Source organism: Myripristis murdjan, chromosome 21 (genome assembly GCF_902150065.1).
Source record: "Myripristis murdjan chromosome 21, fMyrMur1.1, whole genome shotgun sequence".
NCBI classification, from domain to species: domain Eukaryota; kingdom Metazoa; phylum Chordata; class Actinopteri; order Holocentriformes; family Holocentridae; genus Myripristis; species Myripristis murdjan.
In genome coordinates, this window is record NC_044000.1 from 1,009,392 (window position 1) to 1,024,415 (window position 15,024).

Here is a 15,024-nt window from a genome sequence, read left to right on the forward strand (position 1 = left end):
GATAACACTGATCAGATCACTGATGACGAGGAGAATGGACAAGAGGCAACTAATGACAACTGAAAATCTGGATTTGGGGACCGCAGATACAGGCCCACGGCAGGTAAAAAAATCACTGCTTTCCTTCCTCTATGTTTGGGAAGCAAAAAAGAGCATTCCAATCCAGTTGGTTTGGTACATTTGAGTGGCTGGAGTACTCTGTTGCTGCCAATGCAGCATTCTGCTTTGTTTGTAGGGTATATGGCAAACAAAAACAAGCAAGAGATCAAAAAGACACACTCACCACCACAGGCTACACCAACTGGAAGAGGGCACTAGACTCATTCAGAGATCACGAGAAATGTCAAATGCACAAAGTCGCAGTAATTCAATGGAAGAGCTTTCTAGCCACACGGATCCATGGGGATATTACAGATCAGCTACAAGCTGCAAATACCCATGAGATTGAGGGGCGTAGGGAGTATCTGAAACGCATATCGGCAGTGACAGCCTTTCTGGGGAAGCAAGGTATTCCTTTTAGAGGGCACAATGAAGGACCAGACAGCACCAATAAAGGTAACTTTATGGAGTGCATTATTCTGTTAGAGCAATTTGATCCTTTCCTCCAGAATCACAAACCAGCATCATGTGCAACATACCTCTCACCCTCATCCCAGAACGAAATGATCCAAAGTACTTCGGATGTGATAATTTCAAGAATCATCTCTGAAATTAAAGAAACAAAAATGTATGCAATAATGGTGGATGAAGCAAGGGATCACCATACAGAGCAGCTTGCTTTGTGTGTCCGATATGTTTGTCCACAAGGCCTGGTGAAAGAACGATTCCTTGGATTTTCACAGCTTGATGCATTTGACGCTAAAACAATCACTGACACCATAGAGCAGCAGCTTGAGAAGCATGGTGTAAGACACCTGACATGTGTTGCTCAGTCATATGATGGTGCTTCTGTCATGAGTGGGGCAGTGAGAGGTGTCCAAGTGCGATTCAGAGAAAAACATCCAGAGGCACTATATATTCACTGCTATGCCCACGAACTTAACTTGATCCTTTGCTCCACATGCAAAGCCATTCCAGAGGCACGTGACTTCTTTGATCTCCTTGAGTGTCTCTACTCTTTCTTCTCCACATCTCTTATCCATCATCAGAAGTTGCAAGAATTTCAGAAACAACTTGAGGTGGGGGACAGACAACTTGTCCAGTTATCTCAGACTCGCTGGGCCTGTCAGATTGAGAGTGTGAATGCCATTCTACAAAACCTCCCCGCTTTGATCCAGACTTTAGGGAGCATTTCAGCACCTCTAGCTAAGGGACTGGAAAGCAAGCTTTGCAGAATCAGTACCATTTACATGCTTGTCATGTTTCAGGCACTGCTGTCAGTAACTCAGGGCCTGCACAAATACTTACAGAAAGAAACAGTTGACTTAGTGCAAGCAATAGAATACAAAACAGCAGTTCAGACCACACTCAAAAGTTACAAGAGCAATGAGAAAGCACATGAAATCTATGAGAAGACCAAGGCCTTGTGTGACAATCTTGAGATTCATTCAACAGAGACACACAGGAATAAGAGAAAAAAAATGCATGACTTTGTAGTCGAGACACCTTGTGGGACACGGCCAGTCCTGTCTAATGGAGATGATCTGAGAGAGAGAGTCTTCTTTCCTGTTCTCGACAGAATGCTGGAAGAGCTTCAGAAAAGGTTTTCTGGAGTTGGAGAAAAAATCTTGACTGGCATACAGGCATGTCACCCTGCTTCAGAGCATTTCCTGAATGAAGAGGCACTCAAGCATCTGGCTCAACATTACAGCATCCAAATAAAGCCTGAAGAAATTCTTGTTGCAAAATGTTTCCTTGACAGAAAAAAGAAAGACATAGTACCCACCATTCAAAATGTGTTTTCCCTTTTGGATAAGGATATGTTCCCCTCCCTTAAGGCCATCTTTCAAGTTTCCTTGACCATCCCAGTCACCAGCTGCAGTTGTGAAAGGTCTTTCAGTGCCCTCAGACGACTACACACATGGCTGAGGAATACAATGGGTCAGGACAGGCTAAGTAATTTGGCTATAATGTCAATTGAGAGGGAGATGCTGGCTAAGGTCAACCATGCAGAGGTCATTGATAGATTTGCAAAGCTAAAACCAAGACGCTTCAGCCTAACACTTCCACCTTCAAAGCACTAAAAGAGACAGTGTATTTTTTTTTTTTTTTTTTTTGGGGTGGGGGGTGGGGGGGGGTGAGATGGCATAAAATGGAGGGACGGAGAAGAGGAAGTTGAATAACAGCAAGTGAAAGAAAGAAGGAAAGCGGCAAGTGAAAGAGGGAAAGCAGCAAATGAAAGAAGGAAAGCGGCAAGTGAAAGAAGGAAAGCAGCAAATGAAAGAAGGAAAGCGGCAAGTGAAAGGGAAAGCGGCAAATGAAAGAAGGAAAGCGGCAAATGAAAGAAGGAAAGCGGCAAATGAAAGAAGGAAAGCGGCAAGTGAAAGAGGGAAAGCGGCAAGTGAAAGAGGGAAAGCAGTAAGTGAAAGAAAGAAGGAAAGCAGCAAGTGAAAGAGGGAAAGTGGCAAGTGAAAGAAGGAAAGCAGCAAGTGAAAGAGGGAAAGCAGCAAGTGAAAGAAAGAAGGAAAGCAGCAAGTGAAAGAAAGAAAGAAAGTGGCACGTGAAAGAGGGAAAGCAGCAAGTGAAAGATGGAAAGCAGCAAGTGAAAGAAAGAAGGAAAGCAGCAAGTGAAAGAAAGAAAGAAAGTGGCACGTGAAAGAGGGAAAGCAGCAAGTGAAAGAGGGAGAGCGGCAAGTGAAAGAAAGATTGAAAGCGGCAAGTGAAAGAAAGATTGAAAGCGGCAAGTGAAAGAAAGATGGAAAGCGGCAAGTGAAAGAGGGAAAGCGGCAAGTGAAAGAGGGAGAGCGGCAAGTGAAAGAGGGAAAGCAGCAAGTGAAAGAGGGAAAGCAGCAAGTGAAAGAGGGAAAGCAGCAAATGAAAGAAGGAAAGCAGCAAGTGAAAGAGGGAAGGAAAGCAGCAAGTGAAAGAGGGAAAGTGGCAAGTGAAAGAAGGAAAGCAGCAAGTGAAAGATGGAAAGCAGCAAGTGAAAGAAAGAAGGAAAGCAGCAAGTGAAAGAAAGAAAGAAAGTGGCACGTGAAAGAGGGAAAGCAGCAAGTGAAAGAGGGAGAGCGGCAAGTGAAAGATGGAAAGCGGCAAGTGAAAGAGGGAAAGCGGCAAGTGAAAGAAAGATGGAAAGCGGCAAGTGAAAGAAAGATGGAAAGCGGCAAGTGAAAGAGGGAAAGCGGCAAGTGAAAGAGGGAAAGCAGCAAGTGAAAGAGGGAAAGCAGCAAGTGAAAGAGGGAAAGCGGCAAGTGAAAGAAGGAAAGCAGCAAGTGAAAGAGGGAAAGCGGCAAGTGAAAGAGGGAAAGCAGCAAGTGAAAGAAGGAAAGCGGCAAGTGAAAGAGGGAAAGCAGCAAGTGAAAGAGGGAGAGCGGCAAGTGAAAGAGGGAGAGTGGCAAGTGAAAGAGGGAAAGCAGCAAATGAAAGAAGGAAAGCAGCAAGTGAAAGAAGGAAAGCAGCAAGTGAAAGAGGGAAAGCAGCAAGTGAAAGAAGGAAAGCAGCAAGTGAAAGAGGGAAAGCAGCAAGTGAAAGAGGGAAAGCGGCAAGTGAAAGAGGGAGAGCGGCAAGTGAAAGATGGAAAGCAGCAAGGAAAGAGGGAAAGCAGCAAGTGAAAGAAGGAAAGCGGCAAGTGAAAGAGGGAAAGCAGCAAGTGAAAGATGGAAAGCGGCAAATGAAAGAGGGAAAGCAGCAAGTGAAAGAAAGAAGGAAAGCAGCAAGTGAAAGAGGGAAAGCAGCAAGTGAAAGAAGGAAAGCGGCAAGTGAAAGAGGGAAAGCGGCAAATGAAAGAGGGAAAGCAGCAAATGAAAGAGGGAAAGCAGCAAGTGAAAGAAAGAAGGAAAGCAGCAAGTGAAGAGGGAAAGCAGCAAATGAAAGAAGGAAAGCAGCAAGTGAAAGAAAGAAGGAAAGCAGCAAGTGAAAGAGGGAAAGCAGCAAATGAAAGAAGGAAAGCAGCAAGTGAAAGAGGGAAAGCAGCAAGTGAAAGAAGGAAAGCAGCAAGTGAAAGAGGGAAAGCAGCAAGTGAAAGAAAGAAGGAAAGCAGCAAGTGAAAGAAAGAAGGAAAGCAGCAAGTGAAAGAGGGAAAGCAGCAAGTGAAAGAAAGAAGGAAAGCAGCAAGTGAAAGAGGGAAAGCAGCAAATGAAAGAAGGAAAGCAGCAAGTGAAAGAGGGAAAGCAGCAAATGAAAGAAGGAAAGCAGCAAGTGAAAGAGGGAAAGCAGCAAATGAAAGAAGGAAAGCAGCAAGTGAAAGAGGGAAAGCAGCAAATGAAAGAAGGAAAGCAGCAAGTGAAAGAGGGAAAGCAGCAAGTGAAAGAGGGAAAGCGGCAAGTGAAAGAGGGAGAGTGGCAAGTGAAAGATGGAAAGCAGCAAGGAAAGAGGGAAAGCGGCAAGTGAAAGAGGGAGAGTGGCAAGTGAAAGATGGAAAGCAGCAAGTGAAAGAGGGAAAGCGGCAAGTGAAAGAAGGAAAGCGGCAAGTGAAAGAGGGAAAGCAGCAAGTGAAAGAGGGAAAGCGGCAAGTGAAAGAGGGAAAGCAGCAAGTGAAAGAGGGAAAGCAGCAAATGAAAGAGGGAAAGCAGCAAATGAAAGAGGGAAAGCAGCAAATGAAAGAGGGAAAGCGGCAAGTGAAAGAAGGAAAGCGGCAAGTGAAAGAGGGAAAGCAGCAAGTGAAAGAGGGAAAGCAGCAAATGAAAGAGGGAAAGCAGCAAATGAAAGAGGGAAAGCAGCAAGTGAAAGAAAGAAGGAAAGCAGCAAGTGAAAGAGGGAAAGCAGCAAATGAAAGAAGGAAAGCGGCAAGTGAAAGAGGGAAAGCGGCAAATGAAAGAAGGAAAGCAGCAAGTGAAAGAGGGAAAGCGGCAAGTGAAAGAGGGAGAGCGGCAAATGAAAGATGGAAAGCAGCAAGTGAAAGAGGGAGAGCGGCAAGTGAAAGATGGAAAGCAGCAAGGAAAGAGGGAAAGCAGCAAGTGAAAGAAGGAAAGCGGCAAGTGAAAGAGGGAAAGCAGCAAGTGAAAGAGGGAAAGCAGCAAATGAAAGAGGGAAAGCAGCAAATGAAAGAGGGAAAGCAGCAAGTGAAAGAAAGAAGGAAAGCAGCAAGTGAAAGAAGGAAAGCAGCAAGTGAAAGAAGGAAATCGGCAAGTGAAAGAAAGAAGGAAAGCAGCAAGTGAAAGAAGGAAAGCAGCAAATGAAAGAAGGAAAGCAGCAAGTGAAAGAGGGAAAGCAGCAAGTGAAAGAGGGAAAGCAGCAAGTGAAAGAGGGAAAGCAGCAAATGAAAGAAGGAAAGCAGCAAGTGAAAGAGGGAAAGCAGCAAATGAAAGAAGGAAAGCAGCAAGTGAAAGAGGGAAAGCAGCAAGTGAAAGAGGGAAAGCGGCAAGTGAAAGAGGGAGAGCAGCAAGGAAAGAGGGAAAGCGGCAAGTGAAAGAGGGAGAGTGGCAAGTGAAAGATGGAAAGCGGCAAGTGAAAGAGGGAGAGCGGCAAGTGAAAGATGGAAAGCAGCAAGGAAAGAGGGAAAGCAGCAAGTGAAAGAAGGAAAGCGGCAAGTGAAAGAAAGAAGGAAAGCAGCAAGTGAAAGAGGGAAAGCAGCAAATGAAAGAGGGAAAGCAGCAAGTGAAAGAAAGAAGGAAAGCAGCAAGTGAAAGAGGGAAAGCGGCAAATGAAAGAGGGAAAGCAGCAAGTGAAAGAAAGAAGGAAAGCAGCAAGTGAAAGAGGGAAAGCAGCAAATGAAAGAAGGAAAGCAGCAAGTGAAAGAAAGAAGGAAAGCAGCAAGTGAAAGAGGGAAAGCAGCAAGTGAAAGAAGGAAAGCGGCAAGTGAAAGAGGGAAGGAAAGCAGCAAGTGAAAGAGGGAAAGCAGCAAATGAAAGAAGGAAAGCAGCAAGTGAAAGAAAGAAGGAAAGCAGCAAGTGAAAGAGGGAAAGCAGCAAGTGAAAGAAGGAAAGCGGCAAGTGAAAGAGGGAAAGCAGCAAGTGAAAGAGGGAAAGCAGCAAATGAAAGAGGGAAAGCAGCAAATGAAAGAGGGAAAGCAGCAAGTGAAAGAAAGAAGGAAAGCAGCAAGTGAAAGAGGGAAAGCAGCAAATGAAAGAAGGAAAGCGGCAAGTGAAAGAGGGAAAGCGGCAAATGAAAGAGGGAAAGCAGCAAGTGAAAGAGGGAAAGCGGCAAATGAAAGAGGGAAAGCAGCAAGTGAAAGAAGGAAAGCAGCAAGTGAAAGAAGGAAAGCAGCAAATGAAAGAAGGAAAGCAGCAAGTGAAAGAGGGAAAGCAGCAAATGAAAGAGGGAAAGCAGCAAATGAAAGAAGGAAAGCAGCAAGTGAAAGAGGGAAAGCAGCAAATGAAAGAAGGAAAGCAGCAAGTGAAAGAGGGAAAGCAGCAAGTGAAAGAAGGAAAGCGGCAAGTGAAAGAGGGAAAGCAGCAAATGAAAGAGGGAAAGCAGCAAATGAAAGAGGGAAAGCAGCAAGTGAAAGAGGGAAAGCAGCAAGTGAAAGAGGGAAGGAAAGCAGCAAGTGAAAGAGGGAAAGTGGCAAGTGAAAGAAGGAAAGCGGCAAGTGAAAGAGGGAAAGCAGCAAGTGAAAGAAGGAAAGCAGCAAGTGAAAGAAGGAAAGCGGCAAGTGAAAGAGGGAAAGCAGCAAGTGAAAGAAGGAAAGCGGCAAGTGAAAGAGGGAAAGCAGCAAATGAAAGAGGGAAAGCAGCAAATGAAAGAGGGAAAGCAGCAAGTGAAAGAAAGAAGGAAAGCAGCAAGTGAAAGAGGGAAAGCGGCAAATGAAAGAGGGAAAGCAGCAAGTGAAAGAAAGAAGGAAAGCAGCAAGTGAAAGAGGGAAAGCAGCAAATGAAAGAAGGAAAGCAGCAAGTGAAAGAAAGAAGGAAAGCAGCAAGTGAAAGAGGGAAAGCAGCAAGTGAAAGAAGGAAAGCGGCAAGTGAAAGAGGGAAAGCAGCAAGTGAAAGAGGGAAAGCAGCAAATGAAAGAGGGAAAGCAGCAAATGAAAGAGGGAAAGCAGCAAGTGAAAGAAAGAAGGAAAGCAGCAAGTGAAAGAGGGAAAGCAGCAAATGAAAGAAGGAAAGCGGCAAGTGAAAGAGGGAAAGCGGCAAATGAAAGAGGGAAAGCAGCAAGTGAAAGAGGGAAAGCGGCAAATGAAAGAAGGAAAGCGGCAAGTGAAAGAGGGAAAGCGGCAAATGAAAGAGGGAAAGCAGCAAATGAAAGAAGGAAAGCAGCAAGTGAAAGAGGGAAAGCAGCAAATGAAAGAGGGAAAGCAGCAAATGAAAGAAGGAAAGCAGCAAGTGAAAGAGGGAAAGCAGCAAATGAAAGAAGGAAAGCAGCAAATGAAAGAAGGAAAGCAGCAAGTGAAAGAGGGAAAGCAGCAAGTGAAAGAAGGAAAGCGGCAAGTGAAAGAGGGAAAGCAGCAAATGAAAGAGGGAAAGCAGCAAATGAAAGAAGGAAAGCAGCAAGTGAAAGAGGGAAAGCAGCAAATGAAAGAAGGAAAGCAGCAAGTGAAAGAGGGAAAGCAGCAAGTGAAAGAAGGAAAGCGGCAAGTGAAAGAGGGAAAGCAGCAAATGAAAGAGGGAAAGCAGCAAATGAAAGAGGGAAAGCAGCAAGTGAAAGAAAGAAGGAAAGCAGCAAGTGAAAGAGGGAAAGCAGCAAATGAAAGAAGGAAAGCGGCAAGTGAAAGAGGGAAAGCGGCAAATGAAAGAGGGAAAGCAGCAAGTGAAAGAGGGAAAGCGGCAAATGAAAGAAGGAAAGCAGCAAGTGAAAGAGGGAAAGCGGCAAATGAAAGAGGGAAAGCAGCAAGTGAAAGAGGGAAGGAAAGCAGCAAGTGAAAGAGGGAAAGTGGCAAGTGAAAGAAGGAAAGCAGCAAGTGAAAGATGGAAAGCAGCAAGTGAAAGAAAGAAGGAAAGCAGCAAGTGAAAGAAAGAAAGAAAGTGGCACGTGAAAGAGGGAAAGCAGCAAGTGAAAGAGGGAGAGCGGCAAGTGAAAGATGGAAAGCGGCAAGTGAAAGAGGGAAAGCGGCAAGTGAAAGAAAGATGGAAAGCGGCAAGTGAAAGAAAGATGGAAAGCGGCAAGTGAAAGAGGGAAAGCGGCAAGTGAAAGAGGGAGAGCGGCAAGTGAAAGAGGGAAAGCGGCAAGTGAAAGAGGGAAAGCAGCAAATGAAAGAAGGAAAGCAGCAAGTGAAAGAGGGAAAGCGGCAAGTGAAAGAGGGAAAGCAGCAAGTGAAAGAGGGAAAGCAGCAAATGAAAGAAGGAAAGCAGCAAGTGAAAGAGGGAGAGCGGCAAGTGAAAGAGGGAGAGTGGCAAGTGAAAGAGGGAAAGCAGCAAATGAAAGAAGGAAAGCAGCAAGTGAAAGAGGGAAAGCAGCAAGTGAAAGAGGGAGAGCGGCAAGTGAAAGAGGGAGAGTGGCAAGTGAAAGAGGGAAAGCAGCAAATGAAAGAAGGAAAGCGGCAAGTGAAAGAGGGAAAGCGGCAAATGAAAGAGGGAAAGCAGCAAGTGAAAGAGGGAGAGTGGCAAGTGAAAGAGGGAAAGCAGCAAATGAAAGAAGGAAAGCGGCAAGTGAAAGAGGGAAAGCGGCAAATGAAAGAGGGAAAGCAGCAAGTGAAAGAGGGAAAGAGGCAAATGAAAGAAGGAAAGCGGCAAGTGAAAGAGGGAAAGCGGCAAATGAAAGAGGGAAAGCAGCAAGTGAAAGAAGGAAAGCAGCAAGTGAAAGAAGGAAAGCGGCAAGTGAAAGAGGGAAAGCAGCAAGTGAAAGAAGGAAAGCGGCAAGTGAAAGAGGGAAAGCAGCAAATGAAAGAGGGAAAGCAGCAAATGAAAGAAGGAAAGCAGCAAGTGAAAGAGGGAAAGCAGCAAATGAAAGAAGGAAAGCAGCAAGTGAAAGAGGGAAAGCAGCAAGTGAAAGAGGGAAAGCAGCAAGTGAAAGAAGGAAAGCAGCAAGTGAAAGAAGGAAAGCAGCAAGTGAAAGAGGGAAAGCAGCAAGTGAAAGAGGGAAAGCAGCAAGTGAAAGAAGGAAAGCGGCAAGTGAAAGAGGGAAAGCAGCAAATGAAAGAGGGAAAGCAGCAAGTGAAAGAAAGAAGGAAAGCAGCAAATGAAAGAGGGAAAGCAGCAAGTGAAAGAAAGAAGGAAAGCAGCAAGTGAAAGAGGGAAAGCAGCAAGTGAAAGAGGGAAAGCAGCAAATGAAAGAAGGAAAGCGGCAAGTGAAAGAGGGAAAGCGGCAAATGAAAGAGGGAAAGCAGCAAGTGAAAGAGGGAAAGCGGCAAATGAAAGAAGGAAAGCAGCAAGTGAAAGAGGGAAAGCGGCAAATGAAAGAGGGAAAGCAGCAAGTGAAAGAAGGAAAGCGGCAAATGAAAGAGGGAAAGCAGCAAATGAAAGAGGGAAAGCAGCAAATGAAAGAGGGAAAGCAGCAAATGAAAGAGGGAAAGCAGCAAATGAAAGAAGGAAAGCAGCAAGTGAAAGAGGGAAGGAAAGCAGCAAGTGAAAGAGGGAAAGTGGCAAGTGAAAGAAGGAAAGCAGCAAGTGAAAGATGGAAAGCAGCAAGTGAAAGAAAGAAGGAAAGCAGCAAGTGAAAGAAAGAAAGAAAGTGGCACGTGAAAGAGGGAAAGCAGCAAGTGAAAGAGGGAGAGCGGCAAGTGAAAGATGGAAAGCGGCAAGTGAAAGAGGGAAAGCGGCAAGTGAAAGAAAGATGGAAAGCGGCAAGTGAAAGAAAGATGGAAAGCGGCAAGTGAAAGAGGGAAAGCGGCAAGTGAAAGAGGGAGAGCGGCAAGTGAAAGAGGGAGAGCGGCAAGTGAAAGAGGGAAAGCAGCAAATGAAAGAAGGAAAGCAGCAAGTGAAAGAGGGAAAGCGGCAAGTGAAAGAGGGAAAGCAGCAAGTGAAAGAGGGAAAGCAGCAAATGAAAGAAGGGAAGCAGCAAGTGAAAGAGGGAGAGCGGCAAGTGAAAGAGGGAGAGTGGCAAGTGAAAGAGGGAAAGCAGCAAATGAAAGAAGGAAAGCAGCAAGTGAAAGAGGGAAAGCAGCAAGTGAAAGAGGGAAAGCAGCAAGTGAAAGAGGGAAAGCGGCAAGTGAAAGAAGGAAAGCAGCAAGTGAAAGAGGGAAAGCGGCAAGTGAAAGAGGGAAAGCAGCAAGTGAAAGAAGGAAAGCGGCAAGTGAAAGAGGGAAAGCAGCAAGTGAAAGAGGGAGAGCGGCAAGTGAAAGAGGGAGAGTGGCAAGTGAAAGAGGGAAAGCAGCAAATGAAAGAAGGAAAGCAGCAAGTGAAAGAGGGAAAGCGGCAAGTGAAAGAGGGAGAGTGGCAAGTGAAAGAGGGAAAGCAGCAAATGAAAGAAGGAAAGCAGCAAGTGAAAGAAGGAAAGCAGCAAGTGAAAGAGGGAAAGCAGCAAGTGAAAGAAGGAAAGCAGCAAGTGAAAGAGGGAAAGCAGCAAGTGAAAGAGGGAAAGCGGCAAGTGAAAGAGGGAGAGCGGCAAGTGAAAGATGGAAAGCAGCAAGGAAAGAGGGAAAGCAGCAAGTGAAAGAAGGAAAGCGGCAAGTGAAAGAAGGAAAGCAGCAAGTGAAAGATGGAAAGCGGCAAATGAAAGAGGGAAAGCAGCAAGTGAAAGAAAGAAGGAAAGCAGCAAGTGAAAGAGGGAAAGCAGCAAGTGAAAGAAGGAAAGCGGCAAGTGAAAGAGGGAAAGCGGCAAATGAAAGAGGGAAAGCAGCAAATGAAAGAGGGAAAGCAGCAAGTGAAAGAAAGAAGGAAAGCAGCAAGTGAAAGAGGGAAAGCAGCAAATGAAAGAAGGAAAGCAGCAAGTGAAAGAAAGAAGGAAAGCAGCAAGTGAAAGAGGGAAAGCAGCAAATGAAAGAAGGAAAGCAGCAAGTGAAAGAGGGAAAGCGGCAAATGAAAGAAGGAAAGCAGCAAGTGAAAGAGGGAAAGCAGCAAGTGAAAGAAAGAAGGAAAGCAGCAAGTGAAAGAAAGAAGGAAAGCAGCAAGTGAAAGAGGGAAAGCAGCAAGTGAAAGAAAGAAGGAAAGCAGCAAGTGAAAGAGGGAAAGCAGCAAATGAAAGAAGGAAAGCAGCAAGTGAAAGAGGGAAAGCAGCAAGTGAAAGAAGGAAAGCAGCAAGTGAAAGAGGGAAAGCAGCAAGTGAAAGAAAGAAGGAAAGCAGCAAGTGAAAGAAAGAAGGAAAGCAGCAAGTGAAAGAGGGAAAGCAGCAAATGAAAGAAGGAAAGCAGCAAGTGAAAGAAGGAAAGCGGCAAATGAAAGAGGGAAAGCAGCAAATGAAAGAGGGAAAGCAGCAAGTGAAAGAAAGAAGGAAAGCAGCAAGTGAAAGAGGGAAAGCAGCAAATGAAAGAAGGAAAGCGGCAAGTGAAAGAGGGAAAGCGGCAAATGAAAGAAGGAAAGCGGCAAGTGAAAGAGGGAAAGCGGCAAGTGAAAGAAGGAAAGCGGCAAGTGAAAGAGGGAGAGCGGCAAGTGAAAGATGGAAAGCGGCAAGTGAAAGAGGGAAAGCGGCAAGTGAAAGAGGGAGAGCGGCAAGTGAAAGATGGAAAGCAGCAAGGAAAGAGGGAAAGCAGCAAGTGAAAGAAGGAAAGCGGCAAGTGAAAGAGGGAAAGCAGCAAATGAAAGAGGGAAAGCAGCAAATGAAAGAGGGAAAGCAGCAAATGAAAGAGGGAAAGCAGCAAGTGAAAGAAAGAAGGAAAGCAGCAAGTGAAAGAGGGAAAGCAGCAAATGAAAGAAGGAAAGCGGCAAGTGAAAGAGGGAAAGCGGCAAATGAAAGAAGGAAAGCGGCAAATGAAAGAAGGAAAGCGGCAAGTGAAAGAGGGAAAGCGGCAAATGAAAGAGGGAAAGCAGCAAGTGAAAGAGGGAAAGCAGCAAGTGAAAGAAAGAAGGAAAGCAGCAAGTGAAAGAGGGAAAGTGGCAAGTGAAAGAAGGAAAGCAGCAAGTGAAAGATGGAAAGCAGCAAGTGAAAGAAAGAAGGAAAGCAGCAAGTGAAAGAAAGAAAGTGGCACGTGAAAGAGGGAAAGCAGCAAGTGAAAGATGGAAAGCAGCAAGTGAAAGAAAGAAGGAAAGCAGCAAGTGAAAGAAAGAAAGAAAGTGGCACGTGAAAGAGGGAAAGCAGCAAGTGAAAGAGGGAAAGAGAGAAGAGATGAGCAGATGGAGAGGTAAACAGCACAGTTTGAGCTTAACCAGAAAAAAATTGAGTCAAACAATGTAAAACATGTTGTTCCAGTTCACTAAGTAATAAGTACATGTTTAATTTTTTTGGCAGCACATGAAGGAGAGAGAGCAGGTGATGGAGAGAGACAGCAGCTGAGTATGGAAAGGTGAAAGGTACAGCACTACATTGAATGAACATTATTTTAAAATTTTATGAATGAGTGAAAGAAAAAAGAAAAAAATATAACTTATTTATTAGATATTCTCTCAATTTATCATCTGGTATATATTTGTTTTTCTGGCAGAAGACGGGGAGAGTGAGCAGCAGATGGAGAGAGAGAGAGAGAGAGAAGAAGTTTAGAGACATTTGTATATTGTTCATTAATTCTGAAAATAAATGGCTGTTTTTAAAGTACATTTTGCAGTTTTTTTGCATGTAAAAAAGGTGCCAAAATGCACGAGAAAGCATAAAAATAGAGCTTGTTTATCAAAATTTTTCCGGGGGACCCCCCTACAAGGCAGTGGGCTCAGCCCCCAATGTCCTGAGATCCAAGAAACGCCCATGGTTATCACAGGAGTATTTGATAAGCAATTTAGATTTTTAAAATAATAATAATTTAACATGTTGTTAAATTATCAAGCTCCAATAATTTCAATATCAAGTCTATTGTATTGCTTTTTGACTTCATCTGTTAGGCTCTTGTCAAAAAGTATGAGTATAATATAATGGGGAAAAACAGACAAAAAAAAAAAAAAAAAAATCAGGCCACACGCTGGCTTGAGAAGTGTAACTCCCTCGAAGCATGTACAGACACAAGTGGTTTTCTTGCTACTGATGGATTTATTAGACGCTTCACCTTCCTCCAACTCCACCGTGAAAACTAAACAGTAACAAATAGCACATTAGCAACACAATGTGACACCAGGCACGACATATATAAGTAAATACAAACAAAAGAAAACAAAATACCTCGTTGGCTGCGTGCTATTCGAAGGAATAAACCTTCAGAAAGTCCCCACATCTTCTTGTCCAACTACATTAGTCTCTTCTTTACATGATACAAACGGAGCAAAACACACCGTGCTGTTTGCTGCTTTCTTAATGAGCGGAAAAGTCCGACGCGCTAAAACTCAAGTTGTGAGCGCAGCTCAACAAGACACAAAATGACCTTGACCCTTCAAAATAAAGGTGTCACGACAGGAAGTGAAACACAAATAACTTAAATCACTAAATTATAAATTTAACTTGTTATGCCTGGTTTTAACCAAAATATATAAATTATATTACATGAATTTAACTTATTAAACTTTAACTTATAAAATATGAACTTAAACCTAACTTAATAAACAACAACAGTTACAAGAAGGATGGACACATCATTCCTTTTACAGACACAGGATGGGGAAAATTTATTAAATCAGTCTTTCTGTGGAAGGATCTCAATACAAGAGAGAGTCTTATGGCTGAAGAGGCAATGAGGAGATTTCAGTTGGAGACTGATCAGGAACCTGCTGCTATACCAACAAACACTGGCTATCACAGGGACTGCTACAGCCATTTTACCAACATCACCAAGATAAAACAAGCCCAAAAGAGAAGAGAAAAGGCAGTTTTATTAGAAAAAGAGTCTGTCGAAGAAGGTTGGTATCAATCATGGAATGAATGGTAATGTATGGATCTTCTCGACCACCTGATTCTGGAGAGAGGCGACTGCAGTGGACACTGTTGAGATGAAGAGAAGCAAAACATAATTAATTTTCTTACTCATTCCCATTACTTCATGATTTCAGAGTCCAATGAAGTTCTGATGAACATTTCAACAAAAAAGCCACCTGTAATCTACTTAATAGGCACAAAAGTAAAATCACATCTGTGGGAACAATTTAAGAAAAAGACATAAGCATGACTACCCCTTTTTCTGATACACAATTACTCTGTCAAATATTTCATATATTAATGATCTGTGATTAAGGTAAAAGTAATAACAGAAGAAAATGGAACATGTTGGATGTAAAATTACATGTTAAGAGCCCTTACTCGTCCACTATAGGTTAAAATTGACATTTTGGGTTACCATATACATACACACACATGGACAGACAGATTTTAAAATAGCCAAAAATAAAACTGATTGTTAACATTCAAATTTGCTATTATCACTACATAGCACATTAAATAGTGTCATATGTAGGGTCCTAAAATATCTTTTGTCAATCAAACAATTTTGACCAGCCACTCAATAGATCACTTTTTCTGGTCTGATTATATGAGGGAGTTTAGACTTGTTCAGAAAAACATTTTGGTAATTTGCATCTACTCGCTGCTAAGTGCCATCACAGACTTGATATGATGCGAGTGAACACATCATGATATGTACCACTGACGTCCATAAAGGCTCACTCTGGTGATGGTGATGGTGGTGATGAAGGGGTGTGGCTGGGGTGCATAGCCTCAAGCAAGTTGGAGCCTAAATCTATTATTCTGCTTGTTTTTTAACAACAGATGACTCTAGAATATTGTATCATGCAGCACTCATACTTAAGGACATAATCAGTAAGTCAGTGAAAACATCAAAAAAGCTTCCACGGCCTCCAACAGCAACTGACCTTACACTGGCAAATGCCTTGGATTTAGTGCCTCACCAACTGTTCAACTTTGTTGCCTGGACTTTGGGAATTTCAGAGCAACCATCAGACAACGAACATGTTGAGGTCACTCTAGAGGAGCATTGTGTCATTACCAACGATTACCAACAGTGTAATCATTCAGCAGGCCATGTCTAGTGATTCTGCATCTTTACCTGATACATTGTCCAGACAGAGAACAAGGGAGTGGTCTGTCCAT